Genomic DNA, 23449 nt, shown 5'->3' with positions numbered 1-23449 from the left:
CTTATTGTTTTTATGTCTTACAAGACGCAGAACGTCGTTTGCTTTCGTACGCGAGGCGTGGGACCCACGTGAGGGATCGGCTCCGTTCGGGAAACGCGGAAACAATCAACGATGAACCGGATGCCGCCCGAGCATCGACATAGCAAGAAAGAAAAAAAAAACGCACCTAAAACCTAAAAAAACGCAAACGGGCAACGAAAAAAGGGGTGCAACACGAGGACTTCCCAGGGGGTCACCCATCCTAGTACTACTCTCGCCCAAGCACGCTTAACTGCAGAGTTGTGATGGGATCCGGTGCATTAGTGCTGGTATGATCGCACCCGAAATACTATCCATGCTTATTGTTTTTATGTCTTACAAGACGCAGAACGTCGTTTGCTTTCGAACGCGAGGCGTGGGACCCACGTGAGGGATCGGCTCCGTTCGGGAAACGCGGAAACAATCAACGATGAACCGGATGCCGCCCGAGCATAGACATAGCAAGAAAGAAAAAAAAAACGCACCTAAAACCTAAAAAAACGCAAACGGGCAACGAAAAAGGGGGTGCAACACGAGGACTTCCCAAGGGGTCACCCATCCTAGTACTACTCTCGCCCAAGCACGCTTAACTGCAGAGTTCTGATGGGATCCGGTGCATTAGTGCTGGTATGATCGCACCCGAAATACTATCCATGCTTATTGTTTTTATGTCTTACAAGACGCAGAACGTCGTTTGCTTTCGAACGCGAGGCGTGGGACCCACGTGAGGGATCGGCTCCGTTCGGGAAACGCGGAAACAATCAACGATGAACCGGATGCCGCCCGAGCATAGACATAGCAAGAAAGAAAAAAAAAACGCACCTAAAACCTAAAAAAACGCAAACAGGCAACGAAAAAAGGGGTGCAACACGAGGACTTCCCAGGGGGTCACCCATCCTAGTACTACTCTCGCCCAAGCACGCTTAACTGCGGAGTTCTGATGGGATCCGGTGCATTAGTGCTGGTATGATCGCACCCGAAATACTATCCATGCTTATTGTTTTTATGTCTTACAAGACGCAGAACGTCGTTTGCTTTCGAACGCGAGGCGTGGGACCCACGTGAGGGATCGGCTCCGTTCGGGAAACGCGGAAACAATCAACGATGAACCGGATGCCGCCCGAGCATAGACATAGCAAGAAAGAAAAAAAAACGCACCTAAAACCTAAAAAAACGCAAACGGGCAACGAAAAAGGGGGTGCAACACGAGGACTTCCCAGGGGGTCACCCATCCTAGTACTACTCTCGCCCAAGCATGCTTAACTGCGGAGTTCTGATGGGATCCGGTGCATTAGTGCTGGTATGACCGCACCCGAAATACTATCCATGCTTATTGTTTTTATGTCTTACAAGACGCAGAACGTCGTTTGCTTTCGAACGCGAGGCGTGGGACCCACGTGAGGGATCGGCTCCGTTCGGGAAACGCGGAAACAATCAACGATGAACCGGATGCCGCCCGAGCATAGACATAGCAAGAAAGAAAAAAAAAACGCACCTAAAACCTAAAAAAACGCAAACGGGCAACGAAAAAGGGGGTGCAACACGAGGACTTCCCACACGAGGACTTCCCAGGGGGTCACCCATCCTAGTACTACTCTCGCCCAAGCACGCTTAACTGCAGAGTTCTGATGGGATCCGGTGCATTAGTGCTGGTATGATCGCACCCGAAATACTATCCATGCTTATTGTTTTTATGTCTTACAAGACGCAGAACGTCGTTTGCTTTCGAACGCGAGGCGTGGGACCCACGTGAGGGATCGGCTCCGTTCGGGAAACGCGGAAACAATCAACGATGAACCGGATGCCGCCCGAGCATAGACATAGCAAGAAAGAAAAAAAAAAAACGCACCTAAAACCTAAAAAAACGCAAACGGGCAACGAAAAAGGGGGTGCAACACGAGGACTTCCCAGGGGGTCACCCATCCTAGTACTACTCTCGCCCAAGCACGCTTAACTGCGGAGTTCTGATGGGATCCGGTGCATTAGTGCTGGTATGATCGCACCCGAAATACTATCCATGCTTATTGTTTTTATGTCTTACAAGACGCAGAACGTCGTTTGCTTTCGAACGCGAGGCGTGGGACCCACGTGAGGGATCGGCTCCGTTCGGGAAACGCGGAAACAATCAACGATGAACCGGATGCCGCCCGAGCATAGACATAGCAAGAAAGAAAAAAAAAACGCACCTAAAACCTAAAAAAACGCAAACGGGCAACGAAAAAGGGGGTGCAACACGAGGACTTCCCAGGGGGTCACCCATCCTAGTACTACTCTCGCCCAAGCACGCTTAACTGCGGAGTTGTGATGGGATCCGGTGCATTAGTGCTGGTATGATCGCACCCGAAATACTATCCATGCTTATTGTTTTTATGTCTTACAAGACGCAGAACGTCGTTTGCTTTCGAACGCGAGGCGTGGGACCCACGTGAGGGATCGGCTCCGTTCGGGAAACGCGGAAACAATCAACGATGAACCGGATGCCGCCCGAGCATAGACATAGCAAGAAAGAAAAAAAAAACGCACCTAAAACCTAAAAAAACGCAAACGGGCAACGAAAAAGGGGGTGCAACACGAGGACTTCCCAGGGGGTCACCCATCCTAGTACTACTCTCGCCCAAGCACGCTTAACTGCGGAGTTGTGATGGGATCCGGTGCATTAGTGCTGGTATGATCGCACCCGAAATACTATCCATGCTTATTGTTTTTATGTCTTACAAGACGCAGAACGTCGTTTGCTTTCGAACGCGAGGCGTGGGACCCACGTGAGGGATCGGCTCCGTTCGGGAAACGCGGAAACAATCAACGATGAACCGGATGCCGCCCGAGCATCGACATAGCAAGAAAGAAAAAAAAAACGCACCTAAAACCTAAAAAAACGCAAACGGGCAACGAAAAAGGGGGTGCAACACGAGGACTTCCCAGGGGGTCACCCATCCTAGTACTACTCTCGCCCAAGCACGCTTAACTGCGGAGTTCTGATGGGATCCGGTGCATTAGTGCTGGTATGATCGCACCCGAAATACTATCCATGCTTATTGTTTTTATGTCTTACAAGACGCAGAACGTCGTTTGCTTTCGTACGCGAGGCGTGGGACCCACGTGAGGGATCGGCTCCGTTCGGGAAACGCGGAAACAATCAACGATGAACCGGATGCCGCCCGAGCATCGACATAGCAAGAAAGAAAAAAAAAACGCACCTAAAACCTAAAAAAACGCAAACGGGCAACGAAAAAGGGGGTGCAACACGAGGACTTCCCAGGGGGTCACCCATCCTAGTACTACTCTCGCCCAAGCACGCTTAACTGCAGAGTTCTGATGGGATCCGGTGCATTAGTGCTGGTATGATCGCACCCGAAATACTATCCATGCTTATTGTTTTTATGTCTTACAAGACGCAGAACGTCGTTTGCTTTCGAACGCGAGGCGTGGGACCCACGTGAGGGATCGGCTCCGTTCGGGAAACGCGGAAACAATCAACGATGAACCGGATGCCGCCCGAGCATCGACATAGCAAGAAAGAAAAAAAAAACGCACCTAAAACCTAAAAAAACGCAAACGGGCAACGAAAAAGGGGGTGCAACACGAGGACTTCCCAGGGGGTCACCCATCCTAGTACTACTCTCGCCCAAGCACGCTTAACTGCAGAGTTCTGATGGGATCCGGTGCATTAGTGCTGGTATGATCGCACCCGAAATACTATCCATGCTTATTGTTTTTATGTCTTACAAGACGCAGAACGTCGTTTGCTTTCGAACGCGAGGCGTGGGACCCACGTGAGGGATCGGCTCCGTTCGGGAAACGCGGAAACAATCAACGATGAACCGGATGCCGCCCGAGCATCGACATAGCAAGAAAGAAAAAAAAAACACACCTAAAACCTAAAAAAACGCAAACGGGCAACGAAAAAGGGGGTGCAACACGAGGACTTCCCAGGGGGTCACCCATCCTAGTACTACTCTCGCCCAAGCACGCTTAACTGCGGAGTTGTGATGGGATCCGGTGCATTAGTGCTGGTATGATCGCACCCGAAATACTATCCATGCTTATTGTTTTTATGTCTTACAAGACGCAGAACGTCGTTTGCTTTCGAACGCGAGGCGTGGGACCCACGTGAGGGATCGGCTCCGTTCGGGAAACGCGGAAACAATCAACGATGAACCGGATGCCGCCCGAGCATCGACATAGCAAGAAAGAAAAAAAAAACGCACCTAAAACCTAAAAAAACGCAAACGGGCAACGAAAAAGGGGTGCAACACGAGGACTTCCCAGGGGGTCACCCATCCTAGTACTACTCTCGCCCAAGCACGCTTAACTGCAGAGTTCTGATGGGATCCGGTGCATTAGTGCTGGTATGATCGCACCCGAAATACTATCCATGCTTATTGTTTTTATGTCTTACAAGACGCAGAACGTCGTTTGCTTTCGAACGCGAGGCGTGGGACCCACGTGAGGGATCGGCTCCGTTCGGGAAACGCGGAAACAATCAACGATGAACCGGATGCCGCCCGAGCATCGACATAGCAAGAAAGAAAAAAAAAACACACCTAAAACCTAAAAAAACGCAAACGGGCAACGAAAAAGGGGGTGCAACACGAGGACTTCCCAGGGGGTCACCCATCCTAGTACTACTCTCGCCCAAGCACGCTTAACTGCGGAGTTGTGATGGGATCCGGTGCATTAGTGCTGGTATGATCGCACCCGAAATACTATCCATGCTTATTGTTTTTATGTCTTACAAGACGCAGAACGTCGTTTGCTTTCGAACGCGAGGCGTGGGACCCACGTGAGGGATCGGCTCCGTTCGGGAAACGCGGAAACAATCAACGATGAACCGGATGCCGCCCGAGCATCGACATAGCAAGAAAGAAAAAAAAAAACGCACCTAAAACCTAAAAAAACGCAAACGGGCAACGAAAAAGGGGGTGCAACACGAGGACTTCCCAGGGGGTCACCCATCCTAGTACTACTCTCGCCCAAGCACGCTTAACTGCGGAGTTCTGATGGGATCCGGTGCATTAGTGCTGGTATGATCGCACCCGAAATACTATCCATGCTTATTGTTTTTATGTCTTACAAGACGCAGAACGTCGTTTGCTTTCGTACGCGAGGCGTGGGACCCACGTGAGGGATCGGCTCCGTTCGGGAAACGCGGAAACAATCAACGATGAACCGGATGCCGCCCGAGCATCGACATAGCAAGAAAGAAAAAAAAAACGCACCTAAAACCTAAAAAAACGCAAACGGGCAACGAAAAAGGGGGTGCAACACGAGGACTTCCCAGGGGGTCACCCATCCTAGTACTACTCTCGCCCAAGCACGCTTAACTGCAGAGTTCTGATGGGATCCGGTGCATTAGTGCTGGTATGATCGCACCCGAAATACTATCCATGCTTATTGTTTTTATGTCTTACAAGACGCAGAACGTCGTTTGCTTTCGAACGCGAGGCGTGGGACCCACGTGAGGGATCGGCTCCGTTCGGGAAACGCGGAAACAATCAACGATGAACCGGATGCCGCCCGAGCATAGACATAGCAAGAAAGAAAAAAAAAACGCACCTAAAACCTAAAAAAACGCAAACGGGCAACGAAAAAGGGGGTGCAACACGAGGACTTCCCAGGGGGTCACCCATCCTAGTACTACTCTCGCCCAAGCACGCTTAACTGCAGAGTTCTGATGGGATCCGGTGCATTAGTGCTGGTATGATCGCACCCGAAATACTATCCATGCTTATTGTTTTTATGTCTTACAAGACGCAGAACGTCGTTTGCTTTCGAACGCGAGGCGTGGGACCCACGTGAGGGATCGGCTCCGTTCGGGAAACGCGGAAACAATCAACGATGAACCGGATGCCGCCCGAGCATCGACATAGCAAGAAAGAAAAAAAAAACACACCTAAAACCTAAAAAAACGCAAACGGGCAACGAAAAAGGGGGTGCAACACGAGGACTTCCCAGGGGGTCACCCATCCTAGTACTACTCTCGCCCAAGCACGCTTAACTGCGGAGTTGTGATGGGATCCGGTGCATTAGTGCTGGTATGATCGCACCCGAAATACTATCCATGCTTATTGTTTTTATGTCTTACAAGACGCAGAACGTCGTTTGCTTTCGAACGCGAGGCGTGGGACCCACGTGAGGGATCGGCTCCGTTCGGGAAACGCGGAAACAATCAACGATGAACCGGATGCCGCCCGAGCATAGACATAGCAAGAAAGAAAAAAAAAACGCACCTAAAACCTAAAAAAACGCAAACGGGCAACGAAAAAGGGGGTGCAACACGAGGACTTCCCAAGGGGTCACCCATCCTAGTACTACTCTCGCCCAAGCACGCTTAACTGCAGAGTTCTGATGGGATCCGGTGCATTAGTGCTGGTATGATCGCACCCGAAATACTATCCATGCTTATTGTTTTTATGTCTTACAAGACGCAGAACGTTGTTTGCTTTCGAACGCGAGGCGTGGGACCCACGTGAGGGATCGGCTCCGTTCGGGAAACGCGGAAACAATCAACGATGAACCGGATGCCGCCCGAGCATAGACATAGCAAGAAAGAAAAAAAAAACGCACCTAAAACCTAAAAAAACGCAAACGGGCAACGAAAAAGGGGGTGCAACACGAGGACTTCCCAGGGGGTCACCCATCCTAGTACTACTCTCGCCCAAGCACGCTTAACTGCGGAGTTCTGATGGGATCCGGTGCATTAGTGCTGGTATGATCGCACCCGAAATACTATCCATGCTTATTGTTTTTATGTCTTACAAGACGCAGAACGTCGTTTGCTTTCGAACGCGAGGCGTGGGACCCACGTGAGGGATCGGCTCCGTTCGGGAAACGCGGAAACAATCAACGATGAACCGGATGCCGCCCGAGCATAGACATAGCAAGAAAGAAAAAAAAAACGCACCTAAAACCTAAAAAAACGCAAACGGGCAACGAAAAAGGGGGTGCAACACGAGGACTTCCCAGGGGGTCACCCATCCTAGTACTACTCTCGCCCAAGCACGCTTAACTGCGGAGTTCTGATGGGATCCGGTGCATTAGTGCTGGTATGATCGCACCCGAAATACTATCCATGCTTATTGTTTTTATGTCTTACAAGACGCAGAACGTCGTTTGCTTTCGAACGCGAGGCGTGGGACCCACGTGAGGGATCGGCTCCGTTCGGGAAACGCGGAAACAATCAACGATGAACCGGATGCCGCCCGAGCATAGACATAGCAAGAAAGAAAAAAAAACGCACCTAAAACCTAAAAAAACGCAAACGGGCAACGAAAAAGGGGGTGCAACACGAGGACTTCCCAGGGGGTCACCCATCCTAGTACTACTCTCGCCCAAGCACGCTTAACTGCGGAGTTCTGATGGGATCCGGTGCATTAGTGCTGGTATGACCGCACCCGAAATACTATCCATGCTTATTGTTTTTATGTCTTACAAGACGCAGAACGTCGTTTGCTTTCGAACGCGAGGCGTGGGACCCACGTGAGGGATCGGCTCCGTTCGGGAAACGCGGAAACAATCAACGATGAACCGGATGCCGCCCGAGCATAGACATAGCAAGAAAGAAAAAAAAAACGCACCTAAAACCTAAAAAAACGCAAACGGGCAACGAAAAAGGGGGTGCAACACGAGGACTTCCCACACGAGGACTTCCCAGGGGGTCACCCATCCTAGTACTACTCTCGCCCAAGCACGCTTAACTGCAGAGTTCTGATGGGATCCGGTGCATTAGTGCTGGTATGATCGCACCCGAAATACTATCCATGCTTATTGTTTTTATGTCTTACAAGACGCAGAACGTCGTTTGCTTTCGAACGCGAGGCGTGGGACCCACGTGAGGGATCGGCTCCGTTCGGGAAACGCGGAAACAATCAACGATGAACCGGATGCCGCCCGAGCATAGACATAGCAAGAAAGAAAAAAAAAACGCACCTAAAACCTAAAAAAACGCAAACGGGCAACGAAAAAGGGGGTGCAACACGAGGACTTCCCAGGGGGTCACCCATCCTAGTACTACTCTCGCCCAAGCACGCTTAACTGCGGAGTTCTGATGGGATCCGGTGCATTAGTGCTGGTATGATCGCACCCGAAATACTATCCATGCTTATTGTTTTTATGTCTTACAAGACGCAGAACGTCGTTTGCTTTCGAACGCGAGGCGTGGGACCCACGTGAGGGATCGGCTCCGTTCGGGAAACGCGGAAACAATCAACGATGAACCGGATGCCGCCCGAGCATAGACATAGCAAGAAAGAAAAAAAAAACGCACCTAAAACCTAAAAAAACGCAAACGGGCAACGAAAAAGGGGGTGCAACACGAGGACTTCCCAGGGGGTCACCCATCCTAGTACTACTCTCGCCCAAGCACGCTTAACTGCGGAGTTCTGATGGGATCCGGTGCATTAGTGCTGGTATGATCGCACCCGAAATACTATCCATGCTTATTGTTTTTATGTCTTACAAGACGCAGAACGTCGTTTGCTTTCGAACGCGAGGCGTGGGACCCACGTGAGGGATCGGCTCCGTTCGGGAAACGCGGAAACAATCAACGATGAACCGGATGCCGCCCGAGCATAGACATAGCAAGAAAGAAAAAAAAAACGCACCTAAAACCTAAAAAAACGCAAACGGGCAACGAAAAAGGGGGTGCAACACGAGGACTTCCCAGGGGGTCACCCATCCTAGTACTACTCTCGCCCAAGCACGCTTAACTGCGGAGTTGTGATGGGATCCGGTGCATTAGTGCTGGTATGATCGCACCCGAAATACTATCCATGCTTATTGTTTTTATGTCTTACAAGACGCAGAACGTCGTTTGCTTTCGAACGCGAGGCGTGGGACCCACGTGAGGGATCGGCTCCGTTCGGGAAACGCGGAAACAATCAACGATGAACCGGATGCCGCCCGAGCATCGACATAGCAAGAAAGAAAAAAAAAACGCACCTAAAACCTAAAAAAACGCAAACGGGCAACGAAAAAGGGGGTGCAACACGAGGACTTCCCAGGGGGTCACCCATCCTAGTACTACTCTCGCCCAAGCACGCTTAACTGCGGAGTTCTGATGGGATCCGGTGCATTAGTGCTGGTATGATCGCACCCGAAATACTATCCATGCTTATTGTTTTTATGTCTTACAAGACGCAGAACGTCGTTTGCTTTCGTACGCGAGGCGTGGGACCCACGTGAGGGATCGGCTCCGTTCGGGAAACGCGGAAACAATCAACGATGAACCGGATGCCGCCCGAGCATCGACATAGCAAGAAAGAAAAAAAAAACGCACCTAAAACCTAAAAAAACGCAAACGGGCAACGAAAAAGGGGGTGCAACACGAGGACTTCCCAGGGGGTCACCCATCCTAGTACTACTCTCGCCCAAGCACGCTTAACTGCAGAGTTCTGATGGGATCCGGTGCATTAGTGCTGGTATGATCGCACCCGAAATACTATCCATGCTTATTGTTTTTATGTCTTACAAGACGCAGAACGTCGTTTGCTTTCGAACGCGAGGCGTGGGACCCACGTGAGGGATCGGCTCCGTTCGGGAAACGCGGAAACAATCAACGATGAACCGGATGCCGCCCGAGCATCGACATAGCAAGAAAGAAAAAAAAAACGCACCTAAAACCTAAAAAAACGCAAACGGGCAACGAAAAAGGGGGTGCAACACGAGGACTTCCCAGGGGGTCACCCATCCTAGTACTACTCTCGCCCAAGCACGCTTAACTGCAGAGTTCTGATGGGATCCGGTGCATTAGTGCTGGTATGATCGCACCCGAAATACTATCCATGCTTATTTTTTTTATGTCTTACAAGACGCAGAACGTCGTTTGCTTTCGAACGCGAGGCGTGGGACCCACGTGAGGGATCGGCTCCGTTCGGGAAACGCGGAAACAATCAACGATGAACCGGATGCCGCCCGAGCATCGACATAGCAAGAAAGAAAAAAAAAACACACCTAAAACCTAAAAAAACGCAAACGGGCAACGAAAAACGGGGTGCAACACGAGGACTTCCCAGGGGGTCACCCATCCTAGTACTACTCTCGCCCAAGCACGCTTAACTGCGGAGTTGTGATGGGATCCGGTGCATTAGTGCTGGTATGATCGCACCCGAAATACTATCCATGCTTATTGTTTTTATGTCTTACAAGACGCAGAACGTCGTTTGCTTTCGAACGCGAGGCGTGGGACCCACGTGAGGGATCGGCTCCGTTCGGGAAACGCGGAAACAATCAACGATGAACCGGATGCCGCCCGAGCATCGACATAGCAAGAAAGAAAAAAAAAACGCACCTAAAACCTAAAAAAACGCAAACGGGCAACGAAAAAGGGGGTGCAACACGAGGACTTCCCAGGGGGTCACCCATCCTAGTACTACTCTCGCCCAAGCACGCTTAACTGCAGAGTTCTGATGGGATCCGGTGCATTAGTGCTGGTATGATCGCACCCGAAATACTATCCATGCTTATTGTTTTTATGTCTTACAAGACGCAGAACGTCGTTTGCTTTCGAACGCGAGGCGTGGGACCCACGTGAGGGATCGGCTCCGTTCGGGAAACGCGGAAACAATCAACGATGAACCGGATGCCGCCCGAGCATCGACATAGCAAGAAAGAAAAAAAAAACACACCTAAAACCTAAAAAAACGCAAACGGGCAACGAAAAAGGGGGTGCAACACGAGGACTTCCCAGGGGGTCACCCATCCTAGTACTACTCTCGCCCAAGCACGCTTAACTGCGGAGTTGTGATGGGATCCGGTGCATTAGTGCTGGTATGATCGCACCCGAAATACTATCCATGCTTATTGTTTTTATGTCTTACAAGACGCAGAACGTCGTTTGCTTTCGAACGCGAGGCGTGGGACCCACGTGAGGGATCGGCTCCGTTCGGGAAACGCGGAAACAATCAACGATGAACCGGATGCCGCCCGAGCATCGACATAGCAAGAAAGAAAAAAAAAAACGCACCTAAAACCTAAAAAAACGCAAACGGGCAACGAAAAAGGGGGTGCAACACGAGGACTTCCCAGGGGGTCACCCATCCTAGTACTACTCTCGCCCAAGCACGCTTAACTGCGGAGTTCTGATGGGATCCGGTGCATTAGTGCTGGTATGATCGCACCCGAAATACTATCCATGCTTATTGTTTTTATGTCTTACAAGACGCAGAACGTCGTTTGCTTTCGTACGCGAGGCGTGGGACCCACGTGAGGGATCGGCTCCGTTCGGGAAACGCGGAAACAATCAACGATGAACCGGATGCCGCCCGAGCATCGACATAGCAAGAAAGAAAAAAAAAACGCACCTAAAACCTAAAAAAACGCAAACGGGCAACGAAAAAGGGGGTGCAACACGAGGACTTCCCAGGGGGTCACCCATCCTAGTACTACTCTCGCCCAAGCACGCTTAACTGCAGAGTTCTGATGGGATCCGGTGCATTAGTGCTGGTATGATCGCACCCGAAATACTATCCATGCTTATTGTTTTTATGTCTTACAAGACGCAGAACGTCGTTTGCTTTCGAACGCGAGGCGTGGGACCCACGTGAGGGATCGGCTCCGTTCGGGAAACGCGGAAACAATCAACGATGAACCGGATGCCGCCCGAGCATAGACATAGCAAGAAAGAAAAAAAAAACGCACCTAAAACCTAAAAAAACGCAAACGGGCAACGAAAAAGGGGGTGCAACACGAGGACTTCCCAGGGGGTCACCCATCCTAGTACTACTCTCGCCCAAGCACGCTTAACTGCAGAGTTCTGATGGGATCCGGTGCATTAGTGCTGGTATGATCGCACCCGAAATACTATCCATGCTTATTGTTTTTATGTCTTACAAGACGCAGAACGTCGTTTGCTTTCGAACGCGAGGCGTGGGACCCACGTGAGGGATCGGCTCCGTTCGGGAAACGCGGAAACAATCAACGATGAACCGGATGCCGCCCGAGCATCGACATAGCAAGAAAGAAAAAAAAAAACACACCTAAAACCTAAAAAAACGCAAACGGGCAACGAAAAAGGGGGTGCAACACGAGGACTTCCCAGGGGGTCACCCATCCTAGTACTACTCTCGCCCAAGCACGCTTAACTGCGGAGTTGTGATGGGATCCGGTGCATTAGTGCTGGTATGATCGCACCCGAAATACTATCCATGCTTATTGTTTTTATGTCTTACAAGACGCAGAACGTCGTTTGCTTTCGAACGCGAGGCGTGGGACCCACGTGAGGGATCGGCTCCGTTCGGGAAACGCGGAAACAATCAACGATGAACCGGATGCCGCCCGAGCATAGACATAGCAAGAAAGAAAAAAAAAACGCACCTAAAACCTAAAAAAACGCAAACGGGCAACGAAAAAGGGGGTGCAACACGAGGACTTCCCAAGGGGTCACCCATCCTAGTACTACTCTCGCCCAAGCACGCTTAACTGCAGAGTTCTGATGGGATCCGGTGCATTAGTGCTGGTATGATCGCACCCGAAATACTATCCATGCTTATTGTTTTTATGTCTTACAAGACGCAGAACGTTGTTTGCTTTCGAACGCGAGGCGTGGGACCCACGTGAGGGATCGGCTCCGTTCGGGAAACGCGGAAACAATCAACGATGAACCGGATGCCGCCCGAGCATAGACATAGCAAGAAAGAAAAAAAAAACGCACCTAAAACCTAAAAAAACGCAAACGGGCAACGAAAAAGGGGGTGCAACACGAGGACTTCCCAGGGGGTCACCCATCCTAGTACTACTCTCGCCCAAGCACGCTTAACTGCGGAGTTGTGATGGGATCCGGTGCATTAGTGCTGGTATGATCGCACCCGAAATACTATCCATGCTTATTGTTTTTATGTCTTACAAGACGCAGAACGTCGTTTGCTTTCGAACGCGAGGCGTGGGACCCACGTGAGGGATCGGCTCCGTTCGGGAAACGCGGAAACAATCAACGATGAACCGGATGCCGCCCGAGCATCGACATAGCAAGAAAGAAAAAAAAAACGCACCTAAAACCTAAAAAAACGCAAACGGGCAACGAAAAAGGGGGTGCAACACGAGGACTTCCCAGGGGGTCACCCATCCTAGTACTACTCTCGCCCAAGCACGCTTAACTGCAGAGTTCTGATGGGATCCGGCGCATTAGTGCTGGTATGATCGCACCCGAAATACTATCCATGCTTATTGTTTTTATGTCTTACAAGACGCAGAACGTCGTTTGCTTTCGTACGCGAGGCGTGGGACCCACGTGAGGGATCGGCTCCGTTCGGGAAACGCGGAAACAATCAACGATGAACCGGATGCCGCCCGAGCATCGACATAGCAAGAAAGAAAAAAAAAACGCACCTAAAACCTAAAAAAACGCAAACGGGCAACGAAAAAGGGGGTGCAACACGAGGACTTCCCAGGGGGTCACCCATCCTAGTACTACTCTCGCCCAAGCACGCTTAACTGCGGAGTTCTGATGGGATCCGGTGCATTAGTGCTGGTATGATCGCACCCGAAATACTATCCATGCTTATTGTTTTTATGTCTTACAAGACGCAGAACGTCGTTTGCTTTCGAACGCGAGGCGTGGGACCCACGTGAGGGATCGGCTCCGTTCGGGAAACGCGGAAACAATCAACGATGAACCGGATGCCGCCCGAGCATAGACATAGCAAGAAAGAAAAAAAAAACGCACCTAAAACCTAAAAAAACGCAAACGGGCAACGAAAAAGGGGGTGCAACACGAGGACTTCCCAGGGGGTCACCCATCCTAGTACTACTCTCGCCCAAGCACGCTTAACTGCGGAGTTCTGATGGGATCCGGTGCATTAGTGCTGGTATGATCGCACCCGAAATACTATCCATGCTTATTGTTTTTATGTCTTACAAGACGCAGAACGTCGTTTGCTTTCGAACGCGAGGCGTGGGACCCACGTGAGGGATCGGCTCCGTTCGGGAAACGCGGAAACAATCAACGATGAACCGGATGCCGCCCGAGCATAGACATAGCAAGAAAGAAAAAAAAAACGCACCTAAAACCTAAAAAAACGCAAACGGGCAACGAAAAAGGGGGTGCAACACGAGGACTTCCCAGGGGGTCACCCATCCTAGTACTACTCTCGCCCAAGCACGCTTAACTGCGGAGTTGTGATGGGATCCGGTGCATTAGTGCTGGTATGATCGCACCCGAAATACTATCCATGCTTATTGTTTTTATGTCTTACAAGACGCAGAACGTCGTTTGCTTTCGAACGCGAGGCGTGGGACCCACGTGAGGGATCGGCTCCGTTCGGGAAACGCGGAAACAATCAACGATGAACCGGATGCCGCCCGAGCATCGACATAGCAAGAAAGAAAAAAAAAACGCACCTAAAACCTAAAAAAACGCAAACGGGCAACGAAAAAGGGGGTGCAACACGAGGACTTCCCAGGGGGTCACCCATCCTAGTACTACTCTCGCCCAAGCACGCTTAACTGCGGAGTTCTGATGGGATCCGGTGCATTAGTGCTGGTATGATCGCACCCGAAATACTATCCATGCTTATTGTTTTTATGTCTTACAAGACGCAGAACGTCGTTTGCTTTCGTACGCGAGGCGTGGGACCCACGTGAGGGATCGGCTCCGTTCGGGAAACGCGGAAACAATCAACGATGAACCGGATGCCGCCCGAGCATAGACATAGCAAGAAAGAAAAAAAAAACGCACCTAAAACCTAAAAAAACGCAAACGGGCAACGAAAAAGGGGGTGCAACACGAGGACTTCCCAGGGGGTCACCCATCCTAGTACTACTCTCGCCCAAGCACGCTTAACTGCAGAGTTCTGATGGGATCCGGTGCATTAGTGCTGGTATGATCGCACCCGAAATACTATCCATGCTTATTGTTTTTATGTCTTACAAGACGCAGAACGTCGTTTGCTTTCGAACGCGAGGCGTGGGACCCACGTGAGGGATCGGCTCCGTTCGGGAAACGCGGAAACAATCAACGATGAACCGGATGCCGCCCGAGCATCGACATAGCAAGAAAGAAAAAAAAAACGCACCTAAAACCTAAAAAAACGCAAACGGGCAACGAAAAAGGGGGTGCAACACGAGGACTTCCCAAGGGGTCACCCATCCTAGTACTACTCTCGCCCAAGCACGCTTAACTGCAGAGTTCTGATGGGATCCGGTGCATTAGTGCTGGTATGATCGCACCCGAAATACTATCCATGCTTATTGTTTTTATGTCTTACAAGACGCAGAACGTCGTTTGCTTTCGAACGCGAGGCGTGGGACCCACGTGAGGGATCGGCTCCGTTCGGGAAACGCAGAAACAATCAACGATGAACCGGATGCCGCCCGAGCATCGACATAGCAAGAAAGAAAAAAAAAACGCACCTAAAACCTAAAAAAACGCAAACGGGCAACGAAAAAGGGGGTGCAACACGAGGACTTCCCAGGGGGTCACCCATCCTAGTACTACTCTCGCCCAAGCACGCTTAACTGCGGAGTTGTGATGGGATCCGGTGCATTAGTGCTGGTATGATCGCACCCGAAATACTATCCATGCTTATTGTTTTTATGTCTTACAAGACGCAGAACGTCGTTTGCTTTCGAACGCGAGGCGTGGGACCCACGTGAGGGATCGGCTCCGTTCGGGAAACGCGGAAACAATCAACGATGAACCGGATGCCGCCCGAGCATAGACATAGCAAGAAAGAAAAAAAAAACGCACCTAAAACCTAAAAAAACGCAAACGGGCAACGAAAAAGGGGGTGCAACACGAGGACTTCCCAGGGGGTCACCCATCCTAGTACTACTCTCGCCCAAGCACGCTTAACTGCAGAGTTCTGATGGGATCCGGTGCATTAGTGCTGGTATGATCGCACCCGAAATACTATCCATGCTTATTGTTTTTATGTCTTACAAGACGCAGAACGTCGTTTGCTTTCGTACGCGAGGCGTGGGACCCACGTGAGGGATCGGCTCCGTTCGGGAAACGCGGAAACAATCAACGATGAACCGGATGCCGCCCGAGCATCGACATAGCAAGAAAGAAAAAAAAAACGCACCTAAAACCTAAAAAAACGCAAACGGGCAACGAAAAAGGGGGTGCAACACGAGGACTTCCCAGGGGGTCACCCATCCTAGTAGTACTCTCGCCCAAGCACGCTTAACTGCAGAGTTGTGATGGGATCCGGTGCATTAGTGCTGGTATGATCGCACCCGAAATACTATCCATGCTTATTGTTTTTTTGTCTTACAAGACGCAGAACGTCGTTTGCTTTCGAACGCGAGGCGTGGGACCCACGTGAGGGATCGGCTCCGTTCGGGAAACGCGGAAACAATCAACGATGAACCGGATGCCGCCCGAGCATAGACATAGCAAGAAAGAAAAAAAAAACGCACCTAAAACCTAAAAAAACGCAAACGGGCAACGAAAAAGGGGGTGCAACACGAGGACTTCCCAAGGGGTCACCCATCCTAGTACTACTCTCGCCCAAGCACGCTTAACTGCAGAGTTCTGATGGGATCCGGTGCATTAGTGCTGGTATGATCGCACCCGAAATACTATCCATGCTTATTGTTTTTATGTCTTACAAGACGCAGAACGTCGTTTGCTTTCGAACGCGAGGCGTGGGACCCACGTGAGGGATCGGCTCCGTTCGGGAAACGCGGAAACAATCAACGATGAACCGGATGCCGCCCGAGCATAGACATAGCAAGAAAGAAAAAAAAAACGCACCTAAAACCTAAAAAAACGCAAACGGGCAACGAAAAAGGGGGTGCAACACGAGGACTTCCCAGGGGGTCACCCATCCTAGTACTACTCTCGCCCAAGCACGCTTAACTGCGGAGTTCTGATGGGATCCGGTGCATTAGTGCTGGTATGATCGCACCCGAAATACTATCCATGCTTATTGTTTTTATGTCTTACAAGACGCAGAACGTCGTTTGCTTTCGAACGCGAGGCGTGGGACCCACGTGAGGGATCGGCTCCGTTCGGGAAACGCGGAAACAATCAACGATGAACCGGATGCCGCCCGAGCATAGACATAGCAAGAAAGAAAAAAAAACGCACCTAAAACCTAAAAAAACGCAAACGGGCAACGAAAAAGGGGGTGCAACACGAGGACTTCCCAGGGGGTCACCCATCCTAGTACTACTCTCGCCCAAGCACGCTTAACTGCAGAGTTGTGATGGGATCCGGTGCATTAGTGCTGGTATGATCGCACCCGAAATACTATCCATGCTTATTGTTTTTTTGTCTTACAAGACGCAGAACGTCGTTTGCTTTCGAACGCGAGGCGTGGGACCCACGTGAGGGATCGGCTCCGTTCGGGAAACGCGGAAACAATCAACGATGAACCGGATGCCGCCCGAGCATCGACATAGCAAGAAAGAAAAAAAAAAACGCACCTAAAACCTAAAAAAACGCAAACGGGCAACGAAAAAGGGGGTGCAACACGAGGACTTCCCAAGGGGTCACCCATCCTAGTACTACTCTCGCCCAAGCACGCTTAACTGCAGAGTTCTGATGGGATCCGGTGCATTAGTGCTGGTATGATCGCACCCGAAATACTATCCATGCTTATTGTTTTTATGTCTTACAAGACGCAGAACGTCGTTTGCTTTCGAACGCGAGGCGTGGGACCCACGTGAGGGATCGGCTCCGTTCGGGAAACGCAGAAACAATCAACGATGAACCGGATGCCGCCCGAGCATCGACATAGCAAGAAAGAAAAAAAAAACGCACCTAAAACCTAAAAAAACGCAAACGGGCAACGAAAAAGGGGGTGCAACACGAGGACTTCCCAGGGGGTCACCCATCCTAGTACTACTCTCGCCCAAGCACGCTTAACTGCGGAGTTGTGATGGGATCCGGTGCATTAGTGCTGGTATGATCGCACCCGAAATACTATCCATGCTTATTGTTTTTATGTCTTACAAGACGCAGAACGTCGTTTGCTTTCGAACGCGAGGCGTGGGACCCACGTGAGGGATCGGCTCCGTTCGGGAAACGCGGAAACAATCAACGATGAACCGGATGCCGCCCGAGCATAGACATAGCAAGAAAGAAAAAAAAAACGCACCTAAAACCTAAAAAAACGCAAACGGGCAACGAAAAAGGGGGTGCAACACGAGGACTTCCCAGGGGGTCACCCATCCTAGTACTACTCTCGCCCAAGCACGCTTAACTGCAGAGTTCTGATGGGATCCGGTGCATTAGTGCTGGTATGATCGCACCCGAAATACTATCCATGCTTATTGTTTTTATGTCTTACAAGACGCAGAACGTCGTTTGCTTTCGTACGCGAGGCGTGGGACCCACGTGAGGGATCGGCTCCGTTAGGGAAACGCGGAAACAATCAACGATGAACCGGATGCCGCCCGAGCATCGACATAGCAAGAAAGAAAAAAAAAACGCACCTAAAACCTAAAAAAACGCAAACGGGCAACGAAAAAGGGGGTGCAACACGAGGACTTCCCAGGGGGTCACCCATCCTAGTACTACTCTCGCCCAAGCACGCTTAACTGCAGAGTTGTGATGGGATCCGGTGCATTAGTGCTGGTATGATCGCACCCGAAATACTATCCATGCTTATTGTTTTTTTGTCTTACAAGACGCAGAACGTCGTTTGCTTTCGAACGCGAGGCGTGGGACCCACGTGAGGGATCGGCTCCGTTCGGGAAACGCGGAAACAATCAACGATGAACCGGATGCCGCCCGAGCATAGACATAGCAAGAAAGAAAAAAAAAACGCACCTAAAACCTAAAAAAACGCAAACGGGCAACGAAAAAGGGGGTGCAACACGAGGACTTCCCAAGGGGTCACCCATCCTAGTACTACTCTCGCCCAAGCACGCTTAACTGCAGAGTTCTGATGGGATCCGGTGCATTAGTGCTGGTATGATCGCACCCGAAATACTATCCATGCTTATTGTTTTTATGTCTTACAAGACGCAGAACGTCGTTTGCTTTCGAACGCGAGGCGTGGGACCCACGTGAGGGATCGGCTCCGTTCGGGAAACGCGGAAACAATCAACGATGAACCGGATGCCGCCCGAGCATAGACATAGCAAGAAAGAAAAAAAAAACGCACCTAAAACCTAAAAAAACGCAAACGGGCAACGAAAAAGGGGGTGCAACACGAGGACTTCCCAGGGGGTCACCCATCCTAGTACTACTCTCGCCCAAGCACGCTTAACTGCGGAGTTCTGATGGGATCCGGTGCATTAGTGCTGGTATGATCGCACCCGAAATACTATCCATGCTTATTGTTTTTATGTCTTACAAGACGCAGAACGTCGTTTGCTTTCGAACGCGAGGCGTGGGACCCACGTGAGGGATCGGCTCCGTTCGGGAAACGCGGAAACAATCAACGATGAACCGGATGCCGCCCGAGCATAGACATAGCAAGAAAGAAAAAAAAACGCACCTAAAACCTAAAAAAACGCAAACGGGCAACGAAAAAGGGGGTGCAACACGAGGACTTCCCAGGGGGTCACCCATCCTAGTACTACTCTCGCCCAAGCACGCTTAACTGCGGAGTTCTGATGGGATCCGGTGCATTAGTGCTGGTATGATCGCACCCGAAATACTATCCATGCTTATTGTTTTTATGTCTTACAAGACGCAGAACGTCGTTTGCTTTCGTACGCGAGGCGTGGGACCCACGTGAGGGATCGGCTCCGTTCGGGAAACGCGGAAACAATCAACGATGAACCGGATGCCGCCCGAGCATAGACATAGCAAGAAAGAAAAAAAAAACGCACCTAAAACCTAAAAAAACGCAAACGGGCAACGAAAAAGGGGGTGCAACACGAGGACTTCCCAGGGGGTCACCCATCCTAGTACTACTCTCGCCCAAGCACGCTTAACTGCAGAGTTCTGATGGGATCCGGTGCATTAGTGCTGGTATGATCGCACCCGAAATACTATCCATGCTTATTGTTTTTATGTCTTACAAGACGCAGAACGTCGTTTGCTTTCGAACGCGAGGCGTGGGACCCACGTGAGGGATCGGCTCCGTTCGGGAAACGCGGAAACAATCAACGATGAACCGGATGCCGCCCGAGCATCGACATAGCAAGAAAGAAAAAAAAAACGCACCTAAAACCTAAAAAAACGCAAACGGGCAACGAAAAAGGGGGTGCAACACGAGGACTTCCCAAGGGGTCACCCATCCTAGTACTACTCTCGCCCAAGCACGCTTAACTGCAGAGTTCTGATGGGATCCGGTGCATTAGTGCTGGTATGATCGCACCCGAAATACTATCCATGCTTATTGTTTTTATGTCTTACAAGACGCAGAACGTCGTTTGCTTTCGAACGCGAGGCGTGGGACCCACGTGAGGGATCGGCTCCGTTCGGGAAACGCAGAAACAATCAACGATGAACCGGATGCCGCCCGAGCATCGACATAGCAAGAAAGAAAAAAAAAACGCACCTAAAACCTAAAAAAACGCAAACGGGCAACGAAAAAGGGGGTGCAACACGAGGACTTCCCAGGGGGTCACCCATCCTAGTACTACTCTCGCCCAAGCACGCTTAACTGCGGAGTTGTGATGGGATCCGGTGCATTAGTGCTGGTATGATCGCACCCGAAATACTATCCATGCTTATTGTTTTTATGTCTTACAAGACGCAGAACGTCGTTTGCTTTCGAACGCGAGGCGTGGGACCCACGTGAGGGATCGGCTCCGTTCGGGAAACGCGGAAACAATCAACGATGAACCGGATGCCGCCCGAGCATAGACATAGCAAGAAAGAAAAAAAAAACGCACCTAAAACCTAAAAAAACGCAAACGGGCAACGAAAAAGGGGGTGCAACACGAGGACTTCCCAGGGGGTCACCCATCCTAGTACTACTCTCGCCCAAGCACGCTTAACTGCAGAGTTCTGATGGGATCCGGTGCATTAGTGCTGGTATGATCGCACCCGAAATACTATCCATGCTTATTGTTTTTATGTCTTACAAGACGCAGAACGTCGTTTGCTTTCGTACGCGAGGCGTGGGACCCACGTGAGGGATCGGCTCCGTTCGGGAAACGCGGAAACAATCAACGATGAACCGGATGCCGCCCGAGCATCGACATAGCAAGAAAGAAAAAAAAAACGCACCTAAAACCTAAAAAAACGCAAACGGGCAACGAAAAAGGGGGTGCAACACGAGGACTTCCCAGGGGGTCACCCATCCTAGTACTACTCTCGCCCAAGCACGCTTAACTGCAGAGTTGTGATGGGATCCGGTGCATTAGTGCTGGTATGATCGCACCCGAAATACTATCCATGCTTATTGTTTTTTTGTCTTACAAGACGCAGAACGTCGTTTGCTTTCGAACGCGAGGCGTGGGACCCACGTGAGGGATCGGCTCCGTTCGGGAAACGCGGAAACAATCAACGATGAACCGGATGCCGCCCGAGCATAGACATAGCAAGAAAGAAAAAAAAAACGCACCTAAAACCTAAAAAAACGCAAACGGGCAACGAAAAAGGGGGTGCAACACGAGGACTTCCCAAGGGGTCACCCATCCTAGTACTACTCTCGCCCAAGCACGCTTAACTGCAGAGTTCTGATGGGATCCGGTGCATTAGTGCTGGTATGATCGCACCCGAAATACTATCCATGCTTATTGTTTTTATGTCTTACAAGACGCAGAACGTCGTTTGCTTTCGAACGCGAGGCGTGGGACCCACGTGAGGGATCGGCTCCGTTCGGGAAACGCGGAAACAATCAACGATGAACCGGATGCCGCCCGAGCATAGACATAGCAAGAAAGAAAAAAAAAACGCACCTAAAACCTAAAAAAACGCAAACGGGCAACGAAAAAGGGGGTGCAACACGAGGACTTCCCAGGGGGTCACCCATCCTAGTACTACTCTCGCCCAAGCACGCTTAACTGCAGAGTTGTGATGGGATCCGGTGCATTAGTGCTGGTATGATCGCACCCGAAATACTATCCATGCTTATTGTTTTTTTGTCTTACAAGACGCAGAACGTCGTTTGCTTTCGAACGCGAGGCGTGGGACCCACGTGAGGGATCGGCTCCGTTCGGGAAACGCGGAAACAATCAACGATGAACCGGATGCCGCCCGAGCATAGACATAGCAAGAAAGAAAAAAAAAACGCACCTAAAACCTAAAAAAACGCAAACGGGCAACGAAAAAGGGGGTGCAACACGAGGACTTCCCAAGGGGTCACCCATCCTAGTACTACTCTCGCCCAAGCACGCTTAACTGCAGAGTTCTGATGGGATCCGGTGCATTAGTGCTGGTATGATCGCACCCGAAATACTATCCATGCTTATTGTTTTTATGTCTTACAAGACGCAGAACGTCGTTTGCTTTCGAACGCGAGGCGTGGGACCCACGTGAGGGATCGGCTCCGTTCGGGAAACGCGGAAACAATCAACGATGAACCGGATGCCGCCCGAGCATAGACATAGCAAGAAAGAAAAAAAAAACGCACCTAAAACCTAAAAAAACGCAAACGGGCAACGAAAAAGGGGGTGCAACACGAGGACTTCCCAGGGGGTCACCCATCCTAGTACTACTCTCGCCCAAGCACGCTTAACTGCGGAGTTCTGATGGGATCCGGTGCATTAGTGCTGGTATGATCGCACCCGAAATACTATCCATGCTTATTGTTTTTATGTCTTACAAGACGCAGAACGTCGTTTGCTTTCGAACGCGAGGCGTGGGACCCACGTGAGGGATCGGCTCCGTTCGGGAAACGCGGAAACAATCAACGATGAACCGGATGCCGCCCGAGCATAGACATAGCAAGAAAGAAAAAAAAACGCACCTAAAACCTAAAAAAACGCAAACGGGCAACGAAAAAGGGGGTGCAACACGAGGACTTCCCAGGGGGTCACCCATCCTAGTACTACTCTCGCCCAAGCACGCTTAACTGCGGAGTTCTGATGGGATCCGGTGCATTAGTGCTGGTATGATCGCACCCGAAATACTATCCATGCTTATTGTTTTTATGTCTTACAAGACGCAGAACGTCGTTTGCTTTCGTACGCGAGGCGTGGGACCCACGTGAGGGATCGGCTCCGTTCGGGAAACGCGGAAACAATCAACGATGAACCGGATGCCGCCCGAGCATAGACATAGCAAGAAAGAAAAAAAAAACGCACCTAAAACCTAAAAAAACGCAAACGGGCAACGAAAAAGGGGGTGCAACACGAGGACTTCCCAGGGGGTCACCCATCCTAGTACTACTCTCGCCCAAGCACGCTTAACTGCAGAGTTCTGATGGGATCCGGTGCATTAGTGCTGGTATGATCGCACCCGAAATACTATCCATGCTTATTGTTTTTATGTCTTACAAGACGCAGAACGTCGTTTGCTTTCGAACGCGAGGCGTGGGACCCACGTGAGGGATCGGCTCCGTTCGGGAAACGCGGAAACAATCAACGATGAACCGGATGCCGCCCGAGCATCGACATAGCAAGAAAGAAAAAAAAAACGCAC

The 23449-nt window shown here is 50.6% G+C and overlaps 69 non-coding genes across 69 annotated transcripts; all 69 read right to left on the bottom strand.

Moving 5' to 3' along the window:
* Positions 1-203: 203 nt before the first annotated feature.
* Positions 204-322, bottom strand: LOC145085498 (5S ribosomal RNA). The gene has a single exon (XR_013699896.1). It is a non-coding gene; the product is annotated as a 5S ribosomal RNA (ribosomal RNA).
* Positions 323-540: 218 nt separating this feature from the next.
* On the bottom strand, positions 541-659 carry LOC145083967 (5S ribosomal RNA). The gene has a single exon (XR_013698427.1). It is a non-coding gene; the product is annotated as a 5S ribosomal RNA (ribosomal RNA).
* A 218-nt stretch (positions 660-877) lies between these two features.
* On the bottom strand, positions 878-996 carry LOC145081595 (5S ribosomal RNA). Its single transcript, XR_013696144.1, has one exon. It is a non-coding gene; the product is annotated as a 5S ribosomal RNA (ribosomal RNA).
* Positions 997-1213: 217 nt separating this feature from the next.
* LOC145084770 (5S ribosomal RNA) lies at positions 1214-1332 on the bottom strand. The gene has a single exon (XR_013699200.1). It is a non-coding gene; the product is annotated as a 5S ribosomal RNA (ribosomal RNA).
* A 233-nt stretch (positions 1333-1565) lies between these two features.
* LOC145078832 (5S ribosomal RNA) lies at positions 1566-1684 on the bottom strand. The gene has a single exon (XR_013694363.1). It is a non-coding gene; the product is annotated as a 5S ribosomal RNA (ribosomal RNA).
* Positions 1685-1904: 220 nt separating this feature from the next.
* Positions 1905-2023, bottom strand: LOC145081594 (5S ribosomal RNA). The gene has a single exon (XR_013696143.1). It is a non-coding gene; the product is annotated as a 5S ribosomal RNA (ribosomal RNA).
* A 218-nt stretch (positions 2024-2241) lies between these two features.
* LOC145085219 (5S ribosomal RNA) lies at positions 2242-2360 on the bottom strand. The gene has a single exon (XR_013699629.1). It is a non-coding gene; the product is annotated as a 5S ribosomal RNA (ribosomal RNA).
* A 218-nt stretch (positions 2361-2578) lies between these two features.
* LOC145085218 (5S ribosomal RNA) lies at positions 2579-2697 on the bottom strand. Its single transcript, XR_013699628.1, has one exon. It is a non-coding gene; the product is annotated as a 5S ribosomal RNA (ribosomal RNA).
* Positions 2698-2915: 218 nt separating this feature from the next.
* Positions 2916-3034, bottom strand: LOC145081592 (5S ribosomal RNA). The gene has a single exon (XR_013696142.1). It is a non-coding gene; the product is annotated as a 5S ribosomal RNA (ribosomal RNA).
* Positions 3035-3252: 218 nt separating this feature from the next.
* Positions 3253-3371, bottom strand: LOC145083577 (5S ribosomal RNA). Its single transcript, XR_013698047.1, has one exon. It is a non-coding gene; the product is annotated as a 5S ribosomal RNA (ribosomal RNA).
* Positions 3372-3589: 218 nt separating this feature from the next.
* LOC145083576 (5S ribosomal RNA) lies at positions 3590-3708 on the bottom strand. Its single transcript, XR_013698046.1, has one exon. It is a non-coding gene; the product is annotated as a 5S ribosomal RNA (ribosomal RNA).
* A 218-nt stretch (positions 3709-3926) lies between these two features.
* Positions 3927-4045, bottom strand: LOC145085217 (5S ribosomal RNA). The gene has a single exon (XR_013699627.1). It is a non-coding gene; the product is annotated as a 5S ribosomal RNA (ribosomal RNA).
* A 217-nt stretch (positions 4046-4262) lies between these two features.
* On the bottom strand, positions 4263-4381 carry LOC145083575 (5S ribosomal RNA). The gene has a single exon (XR_013698045.1). It is a non-coding gene; the product is annotated as a 5S ribosomal RNA (ribosomal RNA).
* A 218-nt stretch (positions 4382-4599) lies between these two features.
* Positions 4600-4718, bottom strand: LOC145085216 (5S ribosomal RNA). The gene has a single exon (XR_013699626.1). It is a non-coding gene; the product is annotated as a 5S ribosomal RNA (ribosomal RNA).
* Positions 4719-4937: 219 nt separating this feature from the next.
* Positions 4938-5056, bottom strand: LOC145081591 (5S ribosomal RNA). The gene has a single exon (XR_013696141.1). It is a non-coding gene; the product is annotated as a 5S ribosomal RNA (ribosomal RNA).
* Positions 5057-5274: 218 nt separating this feature from the next.
* Positions 5275-5393, bottom strand: LOC145083574 (5S ribosomal RNA). The gene has a single exon (XR_013698044.1). It is a non-coding gene; the product is annotated as a 5S ribosomal RNA (ribosomal RNA).
* A 218-nt stretch (positions 5394-5611) lies between these two features.
* On the bottom strand, positions 5612-5730 carry LOC145083573 (5S ribosomal RNA). The gene has a single exon (XR_013698043.1). It is a non-coding gene; the product is annotated as a 5S ribosomal RNA (ribosomal RNA).
* Positions 5731-5948: 218 nt separating this feature from the next.
* LOC145085215 (5S ribosomal RNA) lies at positions 5949-6067 on the bottom strand. The gene has a single exon (XR_013699625.1). It is a non-coding gene; the product is annotated as a 5S ribosomal RNA (ribosomal RNA).
* A 218-nt stretch (positions 6068-6285) lies between these two features.
* LOC145083965 (5S ribosomal RNA) lies at positions 6286-6404 on the bottom strand. The gene has a single exon (XR_013698425.1). It is a non-coding gene; the product is annotated as a 5S ribosomal RNA (ribosomal RNA).
* A 218-nt stretch (positions 6405-6622) lies between these two features.
* Positions 6623-6741, bottom strand: LOC145081590 (5S ribosomal RNA). Its single transcript, XR_013696140.1, has one exon. It is a non-coding gene; the product is annotated as a 5S ribosomal RNA (ribosomal RNA).
* Positions 6742-6959: 218 nt separating this feature from the next.
* Positions 6960-7078, bottom strand: LOC145081589 (5S ribosomal RNA). Its single transcript, XR_013696139.1, has one exon. It is a non-coding gene; the product is annotated as a 5S ribosomal RNA (ribosomal RNA).
* A 217-nt stretch (positions 7079-7295) lies between these two features.
* LOC145083250 (5S ribosomal RNA) lies at positions 7296-7414 on the bottom strand. Its single transcript, XR_013697729.1, has one exon. It is a non-coding gene; the product is annotated as a 5S ribosomal RNA (ribosomal RNA).
* A 233-nt stretch (positions 7415-7647) lies between these two features.
* On the bottom strand, positions 7648-7766 carry LOC145078831 (5S ribosomal RNA). The gene has a single exon (XR_013694362.1). It is a non-coding gene; the product is annotated as a 5S ribosomal RNA (ribosomal RNA).
* A 218-nt stretch (positions 7767-7984) lies between these two features.
* On the bottom strand, positions 7985-8103 carry LOC145081588 (5S ribosomal RNA). The gene has a single exon (XR_013696138.1). It is a non-coding gene; the product is annotated as a 5S ribosomal RNA (ribosomal RNA).
* Positions 8104-8321: 218 nt separating this feature from the next.
* Positions 8322-8440, bottom strand: LOC145081587 (5S ribosomal RNA). Its single transcript, XR_013696137.1, has one exon. It is a non-coding gene; the product is annotated as a 5S ribosomal RNA (ribosomal RNA).
* Positions 8441-8658: 218 nt separating this feature from the next.
* LOC145085213 (5S ribosomal RNA) lies at positions 8659-8777 on the bottom strand. The gene has a single exon (XR_013699621.1). It is a non-coding gene; the product is annotated as a 5S ribosomal RNA (ribosomal RNA).
* A 218-nt stretch (positions 8778-8995) lies between these two features.
* On the bottom strand, positions 8996-9114 carry LOC145081586 (5S ribosomal RNA). The gene has a single exon (XR_013696136.1). It is a non-coding gene; the product is annotated as a 5S ribosomal RNA (ribosomal RNA).
* Positions 9115-9332: 218 nt separating this feature from the next.
* On the bottom strand, positions 9333-9451 carry LOC145083572 (5S ribosomal RNA). The gene has a single exon (XR_013698042.1). It is a non-coding gene; the product is annotated as a 5S ribosomal RNA (ribosomal RNA).
* Positions 9452-9669: 218 nt separating this feature from the next.
* On the bottom strand, positions 9670-9788 carry LOC145083571 (5S ribosomal RNA). The gene has a single exon (XR_013698041.1). It is a non-coding gene; the product is annotated as a 5S ribosomal RNA (ribosomal RNA).
* Positions 9789-10006: 218 nt separating this feature from the next.
* Positions 10007-10125, bottom strand: LOC145085212 (5S ribosomal RNA). The gene has a single exon (XR_013699620.1). It is a non-coding gene; the product is annotated as a 5S ribosomal RNA (ribosomal RNA).
* A 218-nt stretch (positions 10126-10343) lies between these two features.
* Positions 10344-10462, bottom strand: LOC145083570 (5S ribosomal RNA). The gene has a single exon (XR_013698040.1). It is a non-coding gene; the product is annotated as a 5S ribosomal RNA (ribosomal RNA).
* A 218-nt stretch (positions 10463-10680) lies between these two features.
* Positions 10681-10799, bottom strand: LOC145085211 (5S ribosomal RNA). The gene has a single exon (XR_013699619.1). It is a non-coding gene; the product is annotated as a 5S ribosomal RNA (ribosomal RNA).
* A 219-nt stretch (positions 10800-11018) lies between these two features.
* LOC145081584 (5S ribosomal RNA) lies at positions 11019-11137 on the bottom strand. The gene has a single exon (XR_013696134.1). It is a non-coding gene; the product is annotated as a 5S ribosomal RNA (ribosomal RNA).
* A 218-nt stretch (positions 11138-11355) lies between these two features.
* Positions 11356-11474, bottom strand: LOC145083569 (5S ribosomal RNA). Its single transcript, XR_013698039.1, has one exon. It is a non-coding gene; the product is annotated as a 5S ribosomal RNA (ribosomal RNA).
* Positions 11475-11692: 218 nt separating this feature from the next.
* Positions 11693-11811, bottom strand: LOC145083567 (5S ribosomal RNA). Its single transcript, XR_013698037.1, has one exon. It is a non-coding gene; the product is annotated as a 5S ribosomal RNA (ribosomal RNA).
* A 219-nt stretch (positions 11812-12030) lies between these two features.
* Positions 12031-12149, bottom strand: LOC145085210 (5S ribosomal RNA). Its single transcript, XR_013699618.1, has one exon. It is a non-coding gene; the product is annotated as a 5S ribosomal RNA (ribosomal RNA).
* A 218-nt stretch (positions 12150-12367) lies between these two features.
* Positions 12368-12486, bottom strand: LOC145083964 (5S ribosomal RNA). The gene has a single exon (XR_013698424.1). It is a non-coding gene; the product is annotated as a 5S ribosomal RNA (ribosomal RNA).
* A 218-nt stretch (positions 12487-12704) lies between these two features.
* Positions 12705-12823, bottom strand: LOC145085209 (5S ribosomal RNA). Its single transcript, XR_013699617.1, has one exon. It is a non-coding gene; the product is annotated as a 5S ribosomal RNA (ribosomal RNA).
* A 218-nt stretch (positions 12824-13041) lies between these two features.
* On the bottom strand, positions 13042-13160 carry LOC145084593 (5S ribosomal RNA). The gene has a single exon (XR_013699033.1). It is a non-coding gene; the product is annotated as a 5S ribosomal RNA (ribosomal RNA).
* Positions 13161-13378: 218 nt separating this feature from the next.
* LOC145081583 (5S ribosomal RNA) lies at positions 13379-13497 on the bottom strand. Its single transcript, XR_013696133.1, has one exon. It is a non-coding gene; the product is annotated as a 5S ribosomal RNA (ribosomal RNA).
* Positions 13498-13715: 218 nt separating this feature from the next.
* On the bottom strand, positions 13716-13834 carry LOC145081582 (5S ribosomal RNA). Its single transcript, XR_013696132.1, has one exon. It is a non-coding gene; the product is annotated as a 5S ribosomal RNA (ribosomal RNA).
* Positions 13835-14052: 218 nt separating this feature from the next.
* On the bottom strand, positions 14053-14171 carry LOC145085207 (5S ribosomal RNA). The gene has a single exon (XR_013699616.1). It is a non-coding gene; the product is annotated as a 5S ribosomal RNA (ribosomal RNA).
* A 218-nt stretch (positions 14172-14389) lies between these two features.
* On the bottom strand, positions 14390-14508 carry LOC145081581 (5S ribosomal RNA). Its single transcript, XR_013696131.1, has one exon. It is a non-coding gene; the product is annotated as a 5S ribosomal RNA (ribosomal RNA).
* A 218-nt stretch (positions 14509-14726) lies between these two features.
* On the bottom strand, positions 14727-14845 carry LOC145083566 (5S ribosomal RNA). The gene has a single exon (XR_013698036.1). It is a non-coding gene; the product is annotated as a 5S ribosomal RNA (ribosomal RNA).
* A 218-nt stretch (positions 14846-15063) lies between these two features.
* On the bottom strand, positions 15064-15182 carry LOC145083963 (5S ribosomal RNA). Its single transcript, XR_013698423.1, has one exon. It is a non-coding gene; the product is annotated as a 5S ribosomal RNA (ribosomal RNA).
* Positions 15183-15400: 218 nt separating this feature from the next.
* LOC145085206 (5S ribosomal RNA) lies at positions 15401-15519 on the bottom strand. The gene has a single exon (XR_013699615.1). It is a non-coding gene; the product is annotated as a 5S ribosomal RNA (ribosomal RNA).
* Positions 15520-15737: 218 nt separating this feature from the next.
* Positions 15738-15856, bottom strand: LOC145083565 (5S ribosomal RNA). Its single transcript, XR_013698035.1, has one exon. It is a non-coding gene; the product is annotated as a 5S ribosomal RNA (ribosomal RNA).
* A 218-nt stretch (positions 15857-16074) lies between these two features.
* LOC145074310 (5S ribosomal RNA) lies at positions 16075-16193 on the bottom strand. The gene has a single exon (XR_013691794.1). It is a non-coding gene; the product is annotated as a 5S ribosomal RNA (ribosomal RNA).
* Positions 16194-16411: 218 nt separating this feature from the next.
* LOC145083962 (5S ribosomal RNA) lies at positions 16412-16530 on the bottom strand. Its single transcript, XR_013698422.1, has one exon. It is a non-coding gene; the product is annotated as a 5S ribosomal RNA (ribosomal RNA).
* A 218-nt stretch (positions 16531-16748) lies between these two features.
* LOC145081580 (5S ribosomal RNA) lies at positions 16749-16867 on the bottom strand. Its single transcript, XR_013696130.1, has one exon. It is a non-coding gene; the product is annotated as a 5S ribosomal RNA (ribosomal RNA).
* A 217-nt stretch (positions 16868-17084) lies between these two features.
* LOC145085497 (5S ribosomal RNA) lies at positions 17085-17203 on the bottom strand. The gene has a single exon (XR_013699895.1). It is a non-coding gene; the product is annotated as a 5S ribosomal RNA (ribosomal RNA).
* A 219-nt stretch (positions 17204-17422) lies between these two features.
* LOC145083961 (5S ribosomal RNA) lies at positions 17423-17541 on the bottom strand. The gene has a single exon (XR_013698421.1). It is a non-coding gene; the product is annotated as a 5S ribosomal RNA (ribosomal RNA).
* Positions 17542-17759: 218 nt separating this feature from the next.
* On the bottom strand, positions 17760-17878 carry LOC145085205 (5S ribosomal RNA). Its single transcript, XR_013699614.1, has one exon. It is a non-coding gene; the product is annotated as a 5S ribosomal RNA (ribosomal RNA).
* Positions 17879-18096: 218 nt separating this feature from the next.
* LOC145083564 (5S ribosomal RNA) lies at positions 18097-18215 on the bottom strand. The gene has a single exon (XR_013698034.1). It is a non-coding gene; the product is annotated as a 5S ribosomal RNA (ribosomal RNA).
* Positions 18216-18433: 218 nt separating this feature from the next.
* On the bottom strand, positions 18434-18552 carry LOC145085496 (5S ribosomal RNA). The gene has a single exon (XR_013699894.1). It is a non-coding gene; the product is annotated as a 5S ribosomal RNA (ribosomal RNA).
* Positions 18553-18770: 218 nt separating this feature from the next.
* LOC145083960 (5S ribosomal RNA) lies at positions 18771-18889 on the bottom strand. The gene has a single exon (XR_013698420.1). It is a non-coding gene; the product is annotated as a 5S ribosomal RNA (ribosomal RNA).
* A 218-nt stretch (positions 18890-19107) lies between these two features.
* LOC145081579 (5S ribosomal RNA) lies at positions 19108-19226 on the bottom strand. Its single transcript, XR_013696129.1, has one exon. It is a non-coding gene; the product is annotated as a 5S ribosomal RNA (ribosomal RNA).
* A 217-nt stretch (positions 19227-19443) lies between these two features.
* Positions 19444-19562, bottom strand: LOC145081578 (5S ribosomal RNA). The gene has a single exon (XR_013696128.1). It is a non-coding gene; the product is annotated as a 5S ribosomal RNA (ribosomal RNA).
* A 218-nt stretch (positions 19563-19780) lies between these two features.
* Positions 19781-19899, bottom strand: LOC145083563 (5S ribosomal RNA). Its single transcript, XR_013698033.1, has one exon. It is a non-coding gene; the product is annotated as a 5S ribosomal RNA (ribosomal RNA).
* A 218-nt stretch (positions 19900-20117) lies between these two features.
* Positions 20118-20236, bottom strand: LOC145083959 (5S ribosomal RNA). The gene has a single exon (XR_013698419.1). It is a non-coding gene; the product is annotated as a 5S ribosomal RNA (ribosomal RNA).
* Positions 20237-20454: 218 nt separating this feature from the next.
* Positions 20455-20573, bottom strand: LOC145085204 (5S ribosomal RNA). Its single transcript, XR_013699613.1, has one exon. It is a non-coding gene; the product is annotated as a 5S ribosomal RNA (ribosomal RNA).
* A 218-nt stretch (positions 20574-20791) lies between these two features.
* Positions 20792-20910, bottom strand: LOC145083562 (5S ribosomal RNA). Its single transcript, XR_013698032.1, has one exon. It is a non-coding gene; the product is annotated as a 5S ribosomal RNA (ribosomal RNA).
* A 218-nt stretch (positions 20911-21128) lies between these two features.
* On the bottom strand, positions 21129-21247 carry LOC145085495 (5S ribosomal RNA). The gene has a single exon (XR_013699893.1). It is a non-coding gene; the product is annotated as a 5S ribosomal RNA (ribosomal RNA).
* Positions 21248-21465: 218 nt separating this feature from the next.
* Positions 21466-21584, bottom strand: LOC145083958 (5S ribosomal RNA). The gene has a single exon (XR_013698418.1). It is a non-coding gene; the product is annotated as a 5S ribosomal RNA (ribosomal RNA).
* A 218-nt stretch (positions 21585-21802) lies between these two features.
* Positions 21803-21921, bottom strand: LOC145085494 (5S ribosomal RNA). The gene has a single exon (XR_013699892.1). It is a non-coding gene; the product is annotated as a 5S ribosomal RNA (ribosomal RNA).
* Positions 21922-22139: 218 nt separating this feature from the next.
* LOC145083957 (5S ribosomal RNA) lies at positions 22140-22258 on the bottom strand. Its single transcript, XR_013698417.1, has one exon. It is a non-coding gene; the product is annotated as a 5S ribosomal RNA (ribosomal RNA).
* Positions 22259-22476: 218 nt separating this feature from the next.
* On the bottom strand, positions 22477-22595 carry LOC145081576 (5S ribosomal RNA). Its single transcript, XR_013696127.1, has one exon. It is a non-coding gene; the product is annotated as a 5S ribosomal RNA (ribosomal RNA).
* A 217-nt stretch (positions 22596-22812) lies between these two features.
* LOC145081575 (5S ribosomal RNA) lies at positions 22813-22931 on the bottom strand. Its single transcript, XR_013696126.1, has one exon. It is a non-coding gene; the product is annotated as a 5S ribosomal RNA (ribosomal RNA).
* Positions 22932-23149: 218 nt separating this feature from the next.
* On the bottom strand, positions 23150-23268 carry LOC145083561 (5S ribosomal RNA). The gene has a single exon (XR_013698031.1). It is a non-coding gene; the product is annotated as a 5S ribosomal RNA (ribosomal RNA).
* Between the last annotated feature and the right edge of the window lie 181 nt (positions 23269-23449).

This window comes from Lactuca serriola, chromosome 1 (genome assembly GCF_051521515.1).
Source record: "Lactuca serriola cultivar US96UC23 chromosome 1, Lser_US96UC23_V15, whole genome shotgun sequence".
Taxonomy (NCBI): domain Eukaryota; kingdom Viridiplantae; phylum Streptophyta; class Magnoliopsida; order Asterales; family Asteraceae; genus Lactuca; species Lactuca serriola.
This window is presented reverse-complemented; position numbering and strand designations above follow the sequence as displayed.